Here is a 17393-nt window from a genome sequence, read left to right on the forward strand (position 1 = left end):
TAACCTTAAACTGCAGGTTACTTCACCAGCCAAAGATGGGGTTATTGGGGAATAAAAGAGAATGAAATCTGAGACAAACAAGCTACAGCAAAATCTTACCCAAGTCTGGGGAATAAAAGAGAGGCAGGCTTTTTTTTTTATTAAGTTTTTTTTTCTTACGTAAGTAATTTTTACACCCCACATGGGGCTCAAACTCAGGATCCCTAGCTCAAGAGTCGCATACTCTTCAGATTGAGCCAGCTAGCCGCCCGGAGAGGCACCCTTTTGCAAGGAGAAAAGGGGTAAGTTGGAAAGGCTGTTATAAACTCAGCCCCCATTGGAGTAAACCGGAAGTTCAATGTGTGGTGGCTCCTCATTGGCTGAACTGTTATGGAGAAGAGGGGATTGGGGAGGAAAGCTTCTCTTCCTCCGGCTGGAACGGTAGAGTAGTATCCACATGCAAGATGAAATCTACGTAGGGTCAAGTCCTAAAGTCAAGTCCATCTCTTCCTATTGGGGCTGCGATTAACTACTATTGGTGTGGTTGAAACCTCCTAATGCCACTTTAGTGAGGTTTGCAATAATTACGTTTCACACCACCCATTCACCCCACTTCCCCACGCCTAGTTCTTTTTAGCTTTGTTTACTCTTCCCTTTTGCTTAAGTCTTGCGTGTTGCTTGCACACCTTGTGGTCAAAGCCTTCTTCCTGTTGCTATAATCGCCCCTCCCCCGCTTGCAATAACCCTTTCCCCTCTCTTGCAATAATGCTTTGAATACGGTCTCTTCTTCATTAAACCCAGATTTGATTTTTATTCCAGTCTTATGAGTAATTTCTCTTGGTATTGCCTTCCTTGTGACATCCTGAACATACGGGTTTTATGTTTTATGGTTTACCTTGAGTTAATGTTCAGGTTAGAGTGATACGACAGTACATGGAGCAGACTGTGGTGTCCCAGCGAAAGTCATCATAGAACAGCTGGCTCCCAGCCAATTCAGCAGGCGCATGAGGCAGTCCAATTGAGACATGAAGAGCTAACTGCCCAGTGGAGCTCAGAGGAAACCGCTAACCCGTAGGGCGAAGAACTCAGTAAGTGATATTTTTTAAGCCTCTAAGTTTATGGGCATTTGATAAGTAGCCATAGATTAATGATACAGTGAACACGTGAAGGAAAGAATGAGCAAAGGAACAATGTCACTCTGGAGATTTTGTTCCTTCCTGAGTAGGAGGAAGGCAAACCAGGACTTCCGAAGTAGATTGCTACTGGGGCTTCCGATCTGAGATGATAAATAGTATATGAGCTGATGAGGATAAAAATACGATTTTGAGTGTATTTTTGAAACTTTAGTTGCTATGGGGGTGTTTGGAAGTGTATAAAATTTATCACCCACCAAAAATATGGAGTCGTGATACTAAGAGGGTATTAGTGAGTTCTGTGTGAGTCATGCATTCACCTTGGACTAGAAAATATCTTCATGATGTTGTGAAAAGTCAGAATCACAGGGGAAGTTGGATTAGTCTTTAAGGCATCTTTAAAATATGACAGCATCTTAATTCAATATCCATTTAGCAAAAATATATGTACCTTGCCCTTTATATACTAGGCACTTTGCCAGATGCTAGGACTAGATCAGAACAGTCATTACAATTAAGAACCTGACAATCTTGTTGAAAGATATTGATAACTACAATGCCAAGAGCAATGACAGCAGTAAGGGATTTACTGCCTGTGTAACTAAATACTTGGGGTTGGTGCTAATATCAGATATGGCTGGATTCAGGGCTGAAATGATGTGGTCAGAATTTCATCTCTCCACGTGTTAATACTGCTTTCCTCTGTGTCGGACTCATTCTTGGTTTCCACATGGTAACAAGATGGTACCATTATGGTGGCAACAGTTTCAGTCCCTATGACCTAGTTAGCTTCATAACCAATAAAAAAACAAAACAAAACAAAAAAAAACCTCTCCTTTCTAGATGTCCCAGCAAAAGCTCCTCTTTCTTGAATAATTTGTCCATTCCTAAACCAATCATTCTGGTTGGAGGTGTGGGTAAGGCCTTACGAATGTGATTCACTGAATGGTTTAAGTCTGGATTATATGTTAAATTTGGAGTTTTGGGGTTTGGTTCTTTCCAGAACCACGTGGACTGAAAATGAGAAATGAGAAAGGGCACAGCTCTCCATGTGTCACCAGAGGTAAGGTAAATAGATGGTGGCATTCAAAATGCAATCACTGGGGCGCCTGGGTAGCTCAGGCCATTAAGCATCTAACTCTTGATTTCAGCTCAGGTCATGATCCCACCATTTGTGAGTTCGAGGCCCCAGTCCCTCATTGGACTCTGCCTTTACAGCACAGAGCCTACTTGGGATTCTCTCTCTACCTCTCTCTGTGCCCCTCCTGGGCTCACACACGCACACGCGCGCGCGCACGCACACACACACACACACACACACTGTCTCTCTCTGTCTCTCTCTTGAAATAAACATTAATTTTTTTTTAAAAAACCACAATTACTATAGATTACAGAGGGCCTATGTTTTGTCGTTCTTATTTACTGCAAAAATTTACCCACAGTTTATGATTTACCTTTTTATGTTGACCTTTTTCTTTCTTTCTTTCATTTTTTTTTTGACAAGTGGGAGTTGCATTTTTATTGTTCTTATTGTTAAATATGTCTATTTTTTTGTTCTCAGTGATTATTTCTGGACCTTTAGCCAAACTCTTAATAATTCTCATCACACTATTGATTATGCTTTCTTTCCTCATGGGGAAAAAAATGGAAACAACCTGTGAGTTGAAAGGAAAGAAAAGTGCTTCTCTATCCTCAAGGTCTTCCAGCTAGATGAAAAACTGTTAAATTTACATGAGACTGATTAACAGGAAAAAAAAACCCCAAAGTTTTATTATGTGCACACAGAGGCCACATAATGAAATGGAGACCCAAAGAAATTACCAAGGCAGCAGTTTTCATACTTCTCAGCCAAAGAAACAATAAATCTGTGAGGAATTGACAGGATTAAAAAAAAACTTACTTTGGGAAGTTTCAGTTAAGGAATTCTAAACAGAATTTGGGCTGGGGTAGTAAATTAGTAAAAAGTAAGAAGAGTTGGGGCACCTGTCTGGCATGTGACTCTTGATCTCAGGGTTGTAAGTTCAAGCCCCCACATTAGGTGTAGAGATTACTTTAAAATAACATCTTTAGGGGCGCCTGGGTGGCGCAGTCGGTTAAGCGTCCGACTTCAGCCAGGTCACGATCTCGCGGTCCGTGAGTTCGAGCCCCGCGTCAGGCTCTGGGCTGATGGCTCAGAGCCTGGAGCCTGTTTCCGATTCTGTGTCTCCCTCTCTCTCTGCCCCTCCCCCGTTCATGCTCTGTCTCTCTCTGTCCCAAAAATAAATAAAAACGTTGAAAAAAAAATTAAAAAAAAATAACATCTTTAAATAAAACTTCTTAAAAAAAAATAACAAGAGTTATTTATACAACCTTCTGAGCTCTAAATTTCTCATCTCTGGTGAGAAGGATGTCTCTTTACCTCCTGGTACAGGGAGGGTAACTTTCACATGGGAAATTCATTTCCTGCCTTCAGAAGGATGAAGGGTCTGAGTGTCCTTTTTGTATAAGTCATCTCTTAAGTGACTTTTATTTAAAATGATCAATATAGGGGCGCCTGGGTGGCGCAGTCGGTTAAGCGTCCTACTTCAGCCAGGTCACGATCTCGCGGTCCGGGAGTTCGAGCCCCGCGTCGGGCTCTGGGCTGATGGCTCAGAGCCTGGAGCCTGTTTCCGATTCTGTGTCTCCCTCTCTCTCTGCCCCTCCCCCATTCATGCTCTGTCTCTCTCTGTCCCAAAAATAAATAAAAAATGTTAAAAAAAAATAAAAAATAAAAAATAAAATGATCAATATGCCAAAGTGGTATATGTTAGGGTAGTCTTCCCTTGATCTGTACAGAGTCTTAATGTTATTCTCAAGAAAGTCTCATCAAGTACACCATTAAAACAAGAACATGTAATCTTGCATAGTTTCTGTGAATAAAATCTCAGTTACAATTGTAACAGCTACTGTTAAAAATGGTTCCTGGCTACCTGTATTAGTTTGCAAGTGCTACTATAACAAAATACTATAGACTAGGTGGCTTAAATTTTGTCTTAATGTTTATTTTTGAGAGAGAGAGAGAGAGAGAGAGAGAGAGACAGACAGACAGAGTGCAAGCAGGAGAGAGGCAGGGAGAGCTGTGAGCACAGACCCAGATGCAGGACTTGAACTCTCAAGCCATGAAATCATGACCTGAGCCAAAGTTGGATGCTTAACCAACCAAGCCACCCAGGCGCCCCCCAGACTAGGTGGCTTAAACAACAGGTATTTATTTTCGCATGGTTCTAGGAGTTGGAAGTCTGAGATCAGGTTGTTGACTGCATTGGTTTCTCCTCAGGTCTACCTTCTTGGCTTCCAGACGGTCACCTTCTTGCTGTGTCCTCACATGCTCCTTCCTCTGTACATGCTCCTGGCATCTCTCTGTTGTCCACATTTCTCTACTTACAAGTACACTGGTCAGATTGAATTACAGCTTACCTTAAAGGCCTTAATTTGAACTTAGTCACCTCTATAAAGACCCTATCTCCAAATGTAGTTGCATTCTGAAGGATTAGGGGTTAGGACTTCAACATATGAATGGTAGGGGATACAATTTAGCCCATAACACCACCTTTCTAACTTTATATCCCCCCCCCCACATACTGTTTTAGCACACTGTTTTTTTTGAGTTTGACTGTTAAGCGTTCCCCCTACAAAGGGCCTTTGCACACGCTGTGATAATTTCTGCCTAGAATGATCTTCCCTGGCTGTTCCCTGGCCCACTTCCTTTTTTTATTCAGGTCTCTGATCAAATATTAGTTTCATTAGAGATGGTTTTGATCAATTTAATCAAAACATCATTTCCATCAGTCAACTGTGTTTCACAGAATTTATCTACTGACTTAATATATTTATTAGCACATAAAGCTTATGAAGGAAGGAAGCTTGTGTAACTACCGTGTCTCCAGAACTTGATACAGTGGTTAATACACAGCAAGTATCTAATAAATGTTTGTTGAATGAATAAATGTTATTCCTGAAGAACAGAGAAAGACTGACACACTGAATCTTCTACAGATTAGTAATTAAGTTATGATTGGATATCATCTGCTAATCTTATGTCTCTTAGGAACCAAAAGTTATTATTATTATTATTTTAATTTTACTTCCATTTATTAAGTAATTTCAATCCCCAACTTGGAGCTCGAACTCACAACCCCAAGATCAAAAGTCACATGCCCTACTGAGTGAGCCATCCAGGCACCCCTGGAACCAAAAATTATTTAAAAAACAAAAAAGTGGAACTATTTGGTAGGAAACGTATAATAATAGAATAACAGATGAATGAAAATTAGTGAAAGATAATTAGATGGAGGAGCTCTACTTGAAAGTAAAAAATGAAGGAGAATATAAATATATAGATAATACTATAAATATATAAATTGTAGATATATATAACAACATGTAAACTATATATGTATATGTATATAGATAAGAGGTAGAGTGAAGAAAAATAAAAGTGCCAAAACCAGTTAATTGAAATCGAGAAGGAAAGAAAAAGGAGGAATTATAAGGTGAAATAATATAATGAACTGTGATGATTAATTTCCCAGAATTAAAAAAACAAAACATTACTCAGTTTGAAGAGGCCCTTAGAGTGGCAAACAAAAGAGACAAGAATAAAGGACATGATCTCAGGTTTTAATACTAGAAGAGAGTGAGGGCTGGAGGTGGGGAATGACACAGATATCAGAGTCTTACTCCAAAACCTACAACCCTCTTCACTATAACCTAAATGTTCTAGTATACTTATTCCATAAAGTTTTGGAAAAGATTATGTCAGGCTCAATATGAATGCTCAGAAATCCTACCTATTACTTGATAATTATTATTTTATATATATATATAATTTTTTAAGTTTATTTATTTTGAGAGAGCGTGCACACACACACACACACACACACACGTGGGGGAGGGACAGAGAGAGACAGAATCCCAAGCAGGTTCTGCACTGTCAGTGCAGATCCTCAAACTCAGGAACCATGAGATCATGACCTGAACGGATGTCGGCTGCCTAACTGACTGAGCCACTGAGGCACCCCTTATTCTTTTATATTTAAAACTTTATTTGGAATATATATTTTTTTGCATGGCACAAACCGGGGGTTTAATTTACAATTTTTCTAAATGAACAATGTTTCCAGCACTATTTATTGAATAATGATAGCACTGCCTCTTTGTGTAATATTTGTATGTCTTGTTATTTTTTTAATTAATTAATTAATTTATTGTTTAATTTACATCCAAGTTAGTTAGCATATGGTGCAACAATGATTTCAGGAGTAGATTCCTTAGTGCTCCTTACCCATTTAGCCTATCCAATCCCCCCCAACCCCTCCAGCAACCCTCTGTTTGTTCTCCATATTTTATGTCTTGTTATTTTTATTTTTTCAGCACTTGCTAGAATTGAAGACCATGATGAAATTCCGGTGAATTAGCCAGAGTAATTTGCACTAGTTGCAATGTCTCTTCCCGGCTCAGTGCAGACTTTGGGAGTGATTCCAATCTTGCTCCTTTGGGTGGTTCTTACCCAATCTCAGGCATTTTCCTCACGTACAGGCATGAATCAGTATTCAGTTGAAGACTTAAAGAAGATATTCTTTCTCTTTTTTTTTTTAAGAGATTTTTAAATATATTTTTATTTTAGAGATAGAGCATGTAAGAGGGGAAGAGGGGCCGAGGAGGGAGAGAGAGAGACAGAGAGAGAGAGAGAGAGAGAGCACAAGTGGGGAGGGGCAGAGAGAGAAAGAGACAGAGAATCCAAAGCAGTCTCCAGGCTCTGAGCTGTCAGCACAGAGCCCGACGCGGGGCTCAAACTCACAAACTGTGCGATCATGACCTGAGCTGAAGGTGGACGCCTAACTGACTGAGCCACCCAGGCGCCCCTGGAGTTCATTCTTAAGCCAACTTTTTTGGGGAATGTGTAGGGTGGTAGGTTGTGTTCCCTAGAAGCAGAGCCTGAGATGGGAAGTCTTATGAAAATGATTTAATGAGGGTTTTCTCTCAGGAGAAGGGGAGGGAGGGAAGCAGGATAGGGTAGGGGAAGAAAACAAGGTGAGAATGAGGTTTCAGCTGGCAACTCATTTCAGTCTAGTTTTCTGGGGAGCCAAGGAGCACCATGTACACTGCAAGGTTGGTCCCTGGAGGCTGGAGTTTTGTTCAGCTTGTGTCAGTGATTGGCCATTGGCTCCCGGTGTGGGAGACGGGTGGAAGGATAGAAGCCAGTTGGGAAGGTGGCTCCCAGCTGCATGCAGCAGGGCACCCTCCAGAAAACAAGGCTGTGTTGTGAGCCATTTGCAGCCAATACTCAACAGCCAGGGGACCTGGCCAGGTAAAAGGAATTGGGTTGAGCACCATCAGTATCCACTACAGGTAGTAAGCATTTCAAGCACTTTTATGTCTGAAAATATCTTTGTTTTGCCCTCACACTTGACTCATACTTTGGTTTTAGAATTTTAGGCTTAAAATAGTTTTCCCTCAGAACTTGGTAGGCATTTTTTTCTAATAGCATCTAGTGTTGCTTACAACACATCTGTCTTAGCCGGCTTGGGCTACCACAACTCATTGCCATAGACTGGGTGGCTTAAACAACATTTACTTCTCTGAGCTCTGAAGGCTGGGAAGTCCAAGATCAAGGTACTTGTAGATTTAGTATCTGGTGAAAGCCCACTTCATGGTTTGTAGATGGCTGTCTTCTCCTTGTATCTTCATGTGACAGTGAGGAGGGAGAGAGAGGCAGTAAGCTCTTTTGTCTCTTGTAAGGGCACTAATTCCATTTATGAGGGCTGACCTAATCACCTCCCCAAATCTGCCTCCTAATATCATCACACTGGGGGTTAGGATTTCAACATAGGAACTTTGGAAGGACACAAGCATTCAGTCCATAGCAATATCCAGTGCCAATCTGATTCTCATTATTTTAAAATTTATTTATGTAAGTAATCTCTACACCCAAAATGGGGCTTGAACTCATGACTCTGAGGTCAAGAGTCACATGCTCCTTGAATAGAGCCACATAGGCACCCCTGATTCTCATTATTTTAAAGTAATACTTATCTTCCTATATATTGACAATAATTTGGTATTTTCTTGGGGCACCTAGCTGGCTCAGCCAGTAGAGCAGGTGACTCTTGATTTTGTGGTTGCGAGTTTGAGCCCCACTTAGGGTACAGAGATAACTTAAAAATAAAATCTTTAAAAAAAAAAAGAGGAAAAAATTTAGTACTTTCTTTCTATCCTTGATGATTTGAAATTTCACTGGTAAAATATTTTTTTAATATTCTTGTTTGGCACTTGTTAGGTAGTCTGATCTTACTGTCTCAATACTGATCTGTCATGAATAATATTATAATGATTGGGAATTTTTTATTCTGATCTGGGAATTTTTCTTTAACATTTGTCTATTTTTTCCCTTTAGTTATCCATAATCTATTCCTTAAACCTCTGAAAATTCATTTCATTTTTTAAAAATTTAAATTCATGTTAGCTAACACATTATTTTGTTTTTTAAATTTTCGTGTATTTATTTTTATTTTTCAAAAAATTTTTAATGTTTATTTATTTATTTTTTTCAACGTTTATTTATTTTTGGGACAGAGAGAGACAGAGCATGAATGGGGGAGGGGCAGAGAGAGAGGGAGACACAGAATCGGAAACAGGCTCCAGGCTCTGAGCCATCAGCCCAGAGCCCGACGTGGGGCTCGAACTCACTGACCGCGAGATCGTGACCTGGCTGAAGTCGGACGCTTAACCGACTGCGCCACCCAGGCGCCCCATTAATGTTTATTTTTGAAAGAGAGAGAGAGAGAATGGGAGCAGACAGGGAGGGGCAGAGAGAGAGATCCACACACACAGAGAATTCAAAGAAGGCTCCAGCACAGAGCCCCTCACAGGGCTCGAACCCATGAACTGTGAGATCAAGACCTGAGCTGAAGTCAGACACTTAACTGACTGAACCACCCAGGCGCCCCTATTTTTATTTTTATTTTTTTAATGTTTATTGTTTTTTGAGAGAGAGAGACAGAGCCCAAGCAGGGGAGGAGCAAAGAGAGGGGGAGACACAGAATCCCAAGCAGGCTCCAGGCTCTGAGCTGTCAACACAGAGGGGCTCGAACTCACCAACTGTGAGATCATGACCTGAGCTGAAGTCAGATGCTTAACCAACAGAACCACCCAAGAGCCCGTATTTTTTTTTTTTTTAATTCATAGGCTTCATTATTTAGAGCAGTTTTAGATTTAAAGACACATAGAGCAGAGAGGACATAGAACTTCCCTATCTCCCCCCCCTCCACCCCCACCAACAGTTTCTCCTATTATTAACATACTGCATTAATGTGGTACATTTGTTATAATGGATGAATGGAATATTAACACACTAGTACTAACTAAAGCCTATAGTTTACATTAGGGCTCAATCTTAGTGTTGTACAGTTCTGTGGGTTTTGATATAGGTATAATGCTATGTGTCAACCATTATAGTATCACTTGGAATAGTTGCACTGGCCTGGAAGTCCCCTATGTTCCACCTATTTATCCCTCCTTCCCTCTTCCCTGAATTCCTGGAAATCACTGATATGTTTACTGTCTCTACATTTTGCTTTTTCCCAAATGTCATATTGTTAGAATTATACAGTATATAGCCTTTCAGACTGGCTTCTGCCACTTAGCAATAAGCTATCCCCTCAGGGTGTATGGATGTGGAAGGAAGCATGTAAAGCTGGGCACTTCCACAACTGCTGGAGGAAGGAGGGCTTCATTCTTGAGGGTACTGGGCGAAGGCTGAATTTCCATCTTCCTCCTTCTTTCCACTACTCCCCTGTCCATTATGTGATTCCATGTTATCTAAGGGTTTATTCAGCCTTTCTCTCAACGGTATGCTTTACCTATAATAAGAGCCTGCTTATCTAGAGGATTCACTTTCTTTGAGAGATTTTCCTGGTCTTTAGGTTAGAGACAAATCTTATCACTGCTAGCCTTTTTAGGTATAGCTGAATGGGGGAGGGCTTAACCACAGAGGTCCTGGTTTTGATCTGATAAATGCATACATGTTCAGGGCGGGGGTGGGGGGGGTCGGTGCCCACCTGCCACTGGCATGTATTAGTTCTAGAATTATCATAGTTATTCAAGTAGGAGTGGAGGGAACAACCAAAGGAACCATAACTGATTTAATGAGCCATTTGTAGTTTTACTGTACCATCTGTATGTACTTAGACCAACTGTTCCACAGGTAGTCTTTTAATTAATTATCATAACTAGTGCTAGAAGGCTTCATCATGCTTGAGGCTCTATTGGGAAAAAAAGGCTTTGTTGCTCTCCAGTAACTTTAGCCTGAATATACTTTGGAAATGACCTTGTCTACTCTAGATTCTTCATTGGTCTATTATGATATACACATATATCATAAAATCTATATTATATATATATATATATCCTATCATAGTATAACTGCATATATTAGTTAATTACCATCTGCTATATACAGTATATACTTATGTACATATAGATACAAATATACATATATATTTGAGAAACTCCCCCAATTTTCTTGTTCACTATTGGTCTTCCATTCTGTTTTATGGTGCTGTTAAGAATTTATTCCTTTAGGGCGCCTGGGTGGCGCAGTCGGTTAAGCGTCCGACTTCAGCCAGGTCACGATCTCGCGGTCCGTGAGTTCGAGCCCCGCGTCGGGCTCTGGGCTGATGGCTCAGAGCCTGGAGCCTGTTTCCGATTCTGTGTCTCCCTCTCTCTCTGCCCCTCCCCCGTTCATGCTCTGTCTCTCTCTGTCCCAAAAATAAATAAACGTTGAAAAAAAAATTAAAAAAAAAAAGAATTTATTCCTTTAGAGATCTCATTCATTTCCTTTTCAAGGCATTTTCAGAAAGAGAAGAGGTAAATGTGTGATCTCAGTCTGCCATCTTGAACTAGCAATCACAAGTTTTTCATTTTAGTCGTAAGTTCTACTTCTGTATTCATTTGTAGAGTAGAATAGGAGGAATAAATGACATGCGGGCTCAACAAACCAAATTTCAAAGCTCCCCGGATTTTTCTGTCTCACTTCTCAGGTTAAAGAATCTCTTGCAATATAAATATGCTCTAAGTATAAAAAAAATCATGGAAAAAAATTCCTATCAAGGAAGCAGGTGCATTGTTCTGCCATGATATACAAAGAAATGTTCGGTAATGATGTCTAGAGTGGGTACTTAAATTTATCAGTCAGTATAAATTTGTATTGATATGTTAAGTTAATCAATATTTAATAAGTGTACTAAATGAAGGCAACTGGTCCACTTAATGTCAGAAGCTGAGATGATTCACACAAGAAGAGGAACAGATTTTCTCAGTATTCTGTTTCTCTAAAGAGAACATTCAAAGGAATCATTATCTTATAAAGTGGTTCTTTGGAAGAAGCAAATTCTTACCTGTGTAGATAAGCCAGGTAGTACTTCATGTCGCCTAATCAACCAAGAAGTATTCATTGAGCAATATGTAGTCTATACTGCATATAGTAGGCAGATTAAAGGCCTGCCAAAGATGTCCATGCCCTAATCCCTGGAACTGGGTCAATGTTATGTTACAAGGCATTGAGATTTTGCAGGTGGAATTTGCTGACTTTTAGAGAGATTATCCTGGATTATTTGGGTTGGTCCAGTTTAATCACATAAGCCCTTAAAATGTGGAGGAGGAAGGCAGAAGAGTCAGAGAGATACAGTGTGAGAAGGACTTGATCCACTGTTGCTGGTAAGAAAGGTAAGGGGCCATGTGCCAAGGAATGCAGGTGAATGGAAGCTGAGAATAGCTCTGAGCCGACAGCCAGGAAGGAAACAGGCCTATGACCTCAGTCCTATGACCACATAAAATTTAATTCTGCCAACAACCCGAAGGAGACTAGACGCAGATTATCCCCGAGCCTCCAGAAAGGAAAACGGCTTTGCTTGATTTCAGTCTTGTGAGACTTGGCAGTGAAATCGGCAAGCCTAAATTCTGTTGTTTTGAGCCGCTAAACTTGTGGTAATTTGTTATGGCAGCAAGGGAAAAGTAATACACTTCTACTGACACTGCAGCAGATACCAAGACTGAATTTGATTTTTAATATGGGATTCAGCTTATAATGTCTTCAGACATATTATCAACATCGGTTACATCTTGGTACAAACCAAGTATTTGAGAATGATGTAGTATCATACAATGAAGGAAGGAAGGAGGAAGAATGGTGTAGTTTTTACTTAGGACTTTGGTTTAATGACTCAAAACTAATATATGCTCTTATATCAGTTGAACCATTGTCAGAGATCACCCAGATTCAGCAACCCTCGATTTTTGAACATAGGGTGGGGTGCCAGGATTTGGGCCAGCAGCTTTACTGCTGACTTAATTTTTCCCAACTGAAGGTGAGTTTCTACTGTCTCACAATAAATTGATAAGTGCAAATACAGTTTATGAACTGGTGTGATGGTAGATGCCTGAGGCTGTGTGTGGGAGGGCTCAACAGGGTGAGAAAAGAAATACCCGTTGTTATCTGAGTAAAACGAATTGAAAAGATAAGAATTACCATATGGACTCAGGAAATAAGAGGAGGAAATGTCAGGGGCGCCTGGGTGGCTCAGTCAGTTAAGCGTCTGACTTCATTCAGCTCAGGTCATGATCTCAAGGTTTGTAATGAGAGCTCTGACAGCTCAGAGCTTGGAGCCTGCTTTGGATTCTGTCTCCCTCTCTCTCTGCCCCTCCCCAACTTGCGCGCGGGGACACACGCTCTCTCTCTCTCTCTCTCTCTCTCTCTCTCTCTCAAATAAAAATAAACATTAAAAAAAAAAAAGAGGAAACATGTCAGAAGTAATCCTTGTTGGGGCGCCTGGGTGGCTCAGTTGGTTAAGCGCCTGACTCTTGATTTTGGCCCAGGTCATGATCTCATGGTTTGTGAGATAGAGCCCCAAACTGGGCTCTGCGCTGACAGCAAGGAGCCTGCCTGGGATTCTCTCTCTCTCCGTGCTTCCCCTCTTTCTGCGCCTTCCTCACTCGATCTCTCTTTCCTAGCTCTCTCTCTCTCTCTCTCTCAAAAAAAAAAAAAGGAATCCTTGTTTTATTTGACATCACCTTCAAGGGTTAATAGGCTTCCCAAAGTAACTTCTCTTGCAACCTGATATAAATCCAATTATAATTATATTATAACCAAATACTATTCACTCTTCATTGTAGGTTGTTTACATAAGTTCACACTTCAGTGCTTCTTTAGCATTCGCAGTTTCTTAACAGAATTTAGTGGCTGATAGGAGTGAGCATTGCAGGAGGAGTCACGCATGGTATGACTCACCCGCTATTACAGCGGAATGCCCGGGGCACTAGGCAGGAAGAAATATCACACACTAGGAAGGAGTTTTGTTGCAAATTACAGTGAACAGGTTACTGTTTTAAACATTTCTTGATTCTAGCTATATACACTTTCCCAGATTGTTTAGTTATGCCACATCGCATGCATGGGTGATCAAATCCATGGAGCAAAAGATTTGCGAGGTTATTTGTTTCCATTTTCAACAGGAGGTGTTTTTTTTTTTCTTTTATCCTTTATTACTTGGGCTCCACCTAATGATGACACCACTTGTTCTCCTTTGAATTCATTAGACATCAGTTTGTTTTGGTTTATTACATTCAAGTGCATCTAAACCTGCCCACATATTCATAAAATATGTACATATTGCTATATACAGAATGAGCAAATGTTTTTCTAGTCAATGTTGTTTTCTCCCAGTCTTGGCATTTTTTTTTGAAACTGACTAAACCTATTTGGTAACTTGCATTTACATTCACAGCTCCACCTATAATCTTTCATTGTTACAATATGTCTGATTGGCCTATTTTACAACTGCTTTGACTAAAATTGCCAGCAGTAGCTTGCCAAAGGAGTGCCTTAATAAAGGAAATTAACTTCTTTTAATACGATGACTGACTTACCAAGGTATTAGCACTATTCATTTACCTTCTTTGAACAGTGCTTGTAATTTTACATGGGAACACTGGGAGAAGAGAATAAGAGCTAACAATGCAATTCTAGCAATGAAATCAGTGTGATAGACATTTTTAGAAAGGAGATTGTCTGCAAACAGTAACTCTTGAGAAATTATAGTTCTCCATAGGTAACCGTCTACCTCTGGTTTTTAATGTATAAATTGGAGCTTTTCATTTTACCAGTAGCTTGTAGATTATTTTCTTCCAGATGCATTATCATACTATTGTATTACAGGAACTTTTCTATTTCTTTCCTGTACATTCACACTGACAAAAAAAATATATTTCTCCTTCCCCACCAACTCTAGCTTTTTTTTTATTTATTTTTATTTTTTTTATGTTTATTTATTTTTGAAGGAGAGAGAGACAGAGCGTGAGAGGGGGAGGAGCAGTCAGAGAGGGAGACACAGAATCCGAAGCAGGCTCCAGGCTCCGAGCTGTCAGCACAGAGCCCGACGCGGGGCTTGAACTCACGAACTGTGAGATTGTGACCTGAGCCAAAGTCAGACGCTCAACCGACTGAGCCGCCCAGGTGCCCCAACTTTAGCTTTTTAATACCGTGTTTATTTCACATTTTTTTAAAAACAGGGTAACACCATTAAATTAAAAAAAAAAAACAGGACGCTATTATTCATTTAGAGATTTGGTTGGACAGCAAATAGGGCTAACAAGTAGGAAAGTCTTCAGGTGACTCAGGCAGGTAAAGCTTTTTAGAAAGGATCTTTTTGAGAAATTGGTTACCAAAGGGTAGGACAAGCTGGAGGTAGAAACCAGCTGCCTATTTCCCTATCATATTTGTATAAGTCACTTTACAAATGTGTCTGGGAAGTTCAATCTTCTTGGTAATTCCATTCCATCGAAACTCCATTAGATTTTACTTCAGTAACGGTATTTTCATAAAAGACTTCGGATTTTGTCTTGTCATTTTTGACAATATTAATATTAATATTTAACAACACGATGGAATTCTTTCAATTATTAAGGGCTTAGTTTTTATTTTACATTTACTTTCATTTATCATATATTTTTTTGTCTTCTATTTGTTTCTTTTCCTGAGTTGTCTGACTTCCGTGTGTGTGTGTGTGTGTGTGTGTGTGTGTGTGTATGTATGTTTTGCCATGCTTCCTCTTTTCTCTTCTGCTTTTCCAGAACTTGCCAGTGGAAACTACTAAGGACTGTGTACTTTCAGAATAGTCTGCATACATTTAACTGATATAAAAGGGAAATTCTATTGCATGACATCCTCTCTCCCCTCAGCTTCCTTTTGCACATTTAGATTTTACTGAAGCTAGGTTCCAAAGAGGTAATACTAAGCACGGATGATTTCCTCCTAGGAGACTTCTCAGTTGGGGTCATACCACTTTTGTTCTCTAAGTAAGCTACCTGGAAGGAAGAAACCATTTTACATACTTCTTACATTCCCTACAATATCAATCACAGTGTTTCTCAAGGGATTTGGTTTACCGGGGTGCTGGTAATAATGCATATTCATAGACCTTACCCCAGACCTACAGTCAGAACCTCAGGAACCTGCAATTTTTAGTTTTCATGCCCTAAACTTTCTCCTGTGCCTTCACCTGAATTTTTGGTCACTGCCTGGATATGCTGACTTGAATATATTTTCGTCTTACTTCCTCAACACAAACTAAAGCATTCACTGGCCATCTCCGATGCTGTCATCATGTTATTATCCCTGGACACATCTTTGGAGTCATTCCTCTTTGTATTCCATCATTTTTTACTTAATCAATTTATTGGCCTTTGTGCCAAGCACTGGAAAAGACAGTGATGAACAAGACCCTGGGTTATGCCCTCAGGTATCTAAAGATTCTTTTACAGAGAGTAACTTAATCCTACAGTTTTTCCTTTTCTTTTTTTTTTTTTTTTCTCAGAATACTCCCTTATTTTTCTTGTCAGCACCTTAATCTACAATCTCATCACTTATGTTTGGACGCCATCATTTTTTCCTAATTAGTTTCTTTGCTCCTAATCTCCCACCTCTTCTGAAAGATTAATGTGCTGAAAACTTAATCTTCAAAGCAACACCTTGAATATATTTAACCCCCTTGTAATGCTTTCATTGTTTCCGAGTGCTTATAGGTTATTTTCCAAAGTGGGCCTCAGATGAACTTCTGAATAATCATTCCCCCCAATGAAATAGATGTCTGAATTTGATGTAAGCAGTTTTACTTATTTATTTTCTGGGCTCATGGCTTTACACTTTCTGACTGAGCAAGTCATACTTTTCTCTTAAAGGCCTATCAGCCCCACCCCCCAACATGGCTGGCCCTTAGCATTTACGTTTGTTTCTGCTCAAACTGTTATTCTCTGCTTTACTCATCGAGCATTTAGTATGTGCTCTTTGGTAACATTACTTATCCTTTGGTAACATTACTATTACAACTCTCCCAGACCCTCCCCTCCAACATTACTTATCTTTTTATGTATTTTTCTAATTCTTCAATTATTCCTTAAGCTTCCTGAATGCAGGGACAACGTTTTATATGCTTCTTTATCTCTTCCTTGCCTAGTCCAGGCCAATGTATAGAAAATATTCAACAAATATTCATCAGATTCTTTACATTCTTCTTTTATGAATTCATTCGTAAGAACCAATACAGTCCTTTCTTTAATGGAGCTTACAATTTAGTTGGAAAAACTAAAGCACACTTTAAGCAAATAATTAAACTAAAAATGAGATCAACTGCTTTACTTATTTGTTAGTCAAGAAATATTTTGGGGCACCTGGGTGGCTCAGTCGGTTGAGCATCTGACTTCGGCTCAGGTCATGATCTCAAGTCTGTGAGTTCTTTTTTTTTTTTTTTTAAGTTTATTTATTTTTGAGACAGAGAGAGACAGAGCATGAATGGGGGAGGGGCAGAGGGAGAGGGAGACACAGAATCGGAAGCAGGCTCCAGGCTCTGAGCCATCGGCCCAGAGCCCGATGTGGGGCTCGAACTCACGGAGCGTGAGATCATGACCTGAGCTGAAGTGGGACGCTTAACCGACTGAGCCACCCACCCAGGTGCCCCCACAGTCTGTGAGTTCAAGCCCGGCATTGGGCTCTGTGCTGACAGCTCAGAGCCTGGAGCCTGCTTCCCGATTCTGTGTCTCCCTCTCTCTCTGCCCCTTCCCCACTAATGCTCTGTCTCTCTGTCAAAAATAAACATTAAAAAAATAAAACAATTTTTTTTTAAAAAAAAAATTTTTTTTTTTTTTCAACGTTTATTTATTTTTGGGACAGAGAGAGACAGAGCATGAACGGGGGAGGGGCAGAGAGAGAGG

The 17393-nt window shown here is 40.0% G+C and overlaps 1 protein-coding gene across 3 annotated transcripts in view; it reads left to right on the plus strand.

Moving 5' to 3' along the window:
• The first annotated feature begins 802 nt into the window (after positions 1 to 802).
• Positions 803 to 17393, plus strand: part of COP1 (COP1 E3 ubiquitin ligase) — a 279328-nt gene continuing 262737 nt past the window's right edge. For 2 of the 3 annotated variants that reach the window (XM_047076962.1, XM_047076963.1), the window contains exon 1: positions 810 to 1067. The gene's annotated coding sequence lies outside the window, so the exon portion shown is untranslated. Of the gene's footprint in view, positions 1068 to 17393 lie in introns of all 3 variants that reach the window. The other variant, XM_047076961.1, reaches the window with a different exon arrangement.

This window comes from Lynx rufus, unplaced genomic scaffold (assembly GCF_022079265.1).
Source record: "Lynx rufus isolate CCGP_SWC_20201006 ecotype Redwood Valley unplaced genomic scaffold, mLynRuf1.p SCAF_15, whole genome shotgun sequence".
NCBI classification, from domain to species: Eukaryota; Metazoa; Chordata; class Mammalia; order Carnivora; family Felidae; genus Lynx; species Lynx rufus.